The sequence below is a fragment of the Rutidosis leptorrhynchoides genome, chromosome 3 (assembly GCF_046630445.1).
Source record: "Rutidosis leptorrhynchoides isolate AG116_Rl617_1_P2 chromosome 3, CSIRO_AGI_Rlap_v1, whole genome shotgun sequence".
Taxonomy (NCBI): Eukaryota; Viridiplantae; Streptophyta; class Magnoliopsida; order Asterales; family Asteraceae; genus Rutidosis; species Rutidosis leptorrhynchoides.
Window position 1 is genome coordinate 483,177,560 of NC_092335.1, and position 4,184 is coordinate 483,181,743.

Below are 4,184 nucleotides of genomic sequence, written 5' to 3' on the forward strand. Positions count from 1 at the left end.
AACTTCTCCAACAAACTCTCCATATTTGACTTTTTCTCTTCATGTTGAGGTTTTTGATAAAAACCTGGAGTTTGTTGTTGGAATCCACTACTTGACCCTTGTTGGAAATTGGAATTTTGACCTTGAGGGTTGTAAGGGTTATTGAAGTTTCGGTTAAATTGGGCTCTTCCTTGAAATTGGTTGTTATTCCTTTGGCTTATGAAAGCTACTTCTTCTTTCTGAGCCATTGTCAAACCTGCATCACAATCTTTTCCTAAATGTAAACCACCACAGTATTCACACCCCACCTTCATTCCATGGATTTCCTTGGTGATCTTTTCCATGTTTCGAGCAACACCATCTATCTTCACGCTAAGAGAACCAATGTCATCATAAGCATCGGCGCTTGAGACTTGAGCATGATGGGTCATGGGTCTTTCTTGATGCCATTCATGAGAATATTTGGCTTGCTTTTCGATTATCTCATAAGCGTCTTGCTCAGTTTTGTCCATGAGTGAACCTCCTGCCGCTTGATCAATGGAAATTCGGGTTGCAACATCACAACCCTTGTAAAAGATTTGAACTTTTTGGAAGGTATCCAAACCATGGTTTGGACAACCTCTTAGTATTTTGGAAAATCGATTCCATGCTTCATACAAGGTTTCCATCGGCTTTTGACAAAATTGGGTAATTTCTTGTTGGAGTCTCGCGGACTTAGAAGCTGGAAAATATTTCTTAAGAAATTTTTTCAACATACCATCCCAAGTTTCTATCGTAGCCTCGGGCAATGAATCCAACCAACTCCGTGCTTCCCCGTGGAGTGTCTATGGGAAAAGTCTTAAAATTATGGCTTGATCAGTGTCCTGTTGAAGCTTGAATAGAAGACATATCTCTTGAAAAAGACGAATATGTTCGTTTGCATCTTCATTTGGACCACCACTAAATTGACATCTTTTGTTAATCATTTGGAGAATAGGTCTTTTTATTTCAAATTTTACCTCACCAGGTGTCTGAGTAATTGCACTTCCTTGTCCTGTTCGGGTTGCCATCATCTTTGCCGCCATTGATTGTCTTGGTACCACCGGTCTTGCTCCTTCCATTTCAAAATTTGGATGATGAACGGGTTCACCAAATTCAGAATATCGTGGCTTGGTTGTACTTGCATCTGAATCGAATGTTTCTTGCTTTGAAGAAGATTCAAAAAGTTCAAGTACTTCTTTTGGGATTCTACCAAGCTTCCTATCAGGTTCTGTAAGCGGTGTAAGTAATGGAGAATCTGAACTTCGGGTATGTGGCATATGCAACCTAAAATATGTCAATCACACAACTAACAAAACTATTAAACGCACCGATTCTATAAGTTTAAAAAAAAATCAAAGACTATTAATAATTTAAAAAGAACTAAGAAACTACTTAGTCACAAATTAGTTAATAATTCTATTTTGACAGAAAACTGTCCCCGGCAGCGGCGCCAAAAACTTGATGTGCAAAACGTGGTATATGAATTGTTGTATGAAATAGTATGGAAAAATACCGATTAAAGATTGTTACACACTAACGGGCAGTGTACCCAATCGTGTAGTAGTATAGTAAATGATAAATTCCGTGTATCGTTCCAAAGACAGTTGTATTAGTCAAACTAGAATTAGAAATTATATTATGATTAACTAAGTAAATGAAACTTAAAGGTACAAGATATTATGTTTTTATGGCAATTTAATGATTAACCAAATCAGAGAAGATTAAAAGTAAAAACAATATTTTTGGTCTTTTAAGTTTATATAATGAAAACAAGTGCAAAGAAAGAAAATAAGATAGTTTGATTTAGATCAAAGAGACGAAATGTTCATCTAGATCTTTCACCCTCGGTATTGGATGTAAGTTTTGATATTAAAACCCGATTGAATAATTATGTGTGTAAGTTATCTAATAGGTTCACCAAGAGTTCTCTTAAGTAAACACGCAAACACAATTACAAGATCAAGGGTTCCCTTCTCACTATAGTGCTTGTATTTGTAATCGGATAACTTAACTAGTTCTAAGGCTTGAAACTTGACTTTTATGTTCATAGTTATCAATAATTGTACAAACGTTCGTTGCATACAATTCATCCCTATATCGTCTAACCAATTGAATCTAATTTACACTTTGGTCCAGTTTAGTAAACAATCAATCTAAGACAAGCTGATTGTAAATCAATATGATAAATCAACAAGAGTTCTCTTTATCAACAACATATCAATTAACTAGTTACAAATGATTTTTAATATCAATGAGCATGTTCTTGAAGCAAACTTAAAACTATCACACAAAATACATTCAATCCATAAGATTACATCCAATACCTCAGTTATTAATCTAGACAAACATTATAGAGTTTAGCCAACAATCATATTAACAAACAACAGAGCAATCAAGTGATAAGTAGAATTCATTGTTAAGAACAAGAAATCAACCTATTAGAGAATGAATCTTGAATGGAGAGGGTGTTGAATCTTGATTCTTGGATGTTAAGCCTCTTCAAAGAGCTTGGAATTCTCCAATTTTGCTCTCCAAAACGTTCCTAGAACTCCTCTGATCGTATATGCCAAACTGGTCTCTCAAGCATTCATTTTTAAAGTGGTTAAAGTGGCCCAAAAAGTCAAAAGTAGGCTGAAACCTACCACTGGACGGCGTCCCAAATTCTGGACGGCGTCCAGTTGTAAAGGGCTGGACGGCGTCCCACTTCCTTGGACGGCGTCCCATTGTGAAGATCTGGACGGCGTCCAGATTTCTGGACGGCGTCCAGATGAACTAAGGATTACTATCTCGTTTTTCTTTCATATCCCTTAATTTGGACGGAGTCCCAACAATTTTGGACGGAGTCCAACATATCTGAAGCCTTGTTTTTATCATTTTAGAGCGCTAATTCGACCATAACTTGTGTCGGGATCAACCATTATGATATCACAACTCATATAATGGTCATAATTCATCAAAATTCTTTATAAACCACTTTTCGATACAATTTACATACCTTCGTGCATTACTTGTAGAAACCGCCTTAACTATCCTTGATTCGAGAGTATTTCTCACGATATTACGAAAGATATATATGATGTAATTTAGCAATATCGGCGTAGTAGCAATGAGTCTTGAGACACGTTCTGGTTATGTATTGAAAAAGAAGTAGGTTCGGCTATTCATTAGCCAGAGAATATGATGTAGAAATTGATGATGAAAATGAAAATAGCGTACGTTTGATCTATTATTATATTAGATAATATTGAAGGCTTGTTCAAGTAATTAGATAAATTTTATAAGCAAAAAGAATTTAATGGGTTTTGCATGAGGCATGTCAGATTCCCCGTTTCTAGTTAATGTGGTTAAGGGAAAAAAGGGCTATGTGAAAATACAGAGTTGAAGGAATCATAAGAATGGAAAATTGATCATGGTGATAATAAGATCGTTAACTTTATGGAGATAGATGAAGGTTGAAATAATGGTAACTCTATAGACTTTAGTAGAAATATTTTACTGAGAAAGACCCTATGGAAGATTCAAAGGTATGTAAGTTTATATAAAAGTGATATGTGGGGAGTAAATGCGGGCTCTTGTATAGATTCGCGAATAGAGATTAAGAGATTCTAGAAGATTTTAATATTTAAGCAAATGAGTCATATAATGTGTGATCTTATGAAGAGACTTGAAAGATGAATTTTACAAGTGTAAGATTGGTGAAGGATGTAATTTAATTAAGAAGAGAAAGGTACTTATGGAATGTATTGTGCAATTATACGAAAAGTTTACGACATGGAAATAATGGTGAGAATAAAGGGAATAAAGTCTTTTTATTTGTTTAATACTAAACACGATTCGAGATGATGATGCGAATAATCAATGTTGATGGCATGAGTTGTCGACACGAAAAGTACGTAAGGAAGTAAAATCTATGTAAATTGGCAAAAATTAAGAGAAGCTAGTGAAGAATTTAGAGTGATAACATGTTTAAATACCTTGAAAGAAGAGAATTAAGATGCGAGTACATGGTGTAACGAGAAATTTTCTGGAAAAGAAATAAGGATTTGTTTGGTATTAAGGACTAGTTCTCTGTTATGAGGATTTTTATTGATAAAGGTTATGATATAGATGCCTAATAATACAGAAAATGAGATAGAAAGTGGGTGAATTGAAATATCTAATGAAAGCTACGTGGGGAAAGAATA

The 4,184-nt window shown here is 34.8% G+C and overlaps 1 non-coding gene across 1 annotated transcript; it reads left to right on the plus strand.

Moving 5' to 3' along the window:
• The first annotated feature begins 579 nt into the window (after positions 1–579).
• LOC139903423 (small nucleolar RNA R71) lies at positions 580–686 on the plus strand. Its single transcript, XR_011778243.1, has one exon. It is a non-coding gene; the product is annotated as a small nucleolar RNA R71 (small nucleolar RNA).
• The last annotated feature ends 3,498 nt before the right edge of the window (positions 687–4,184 follow it).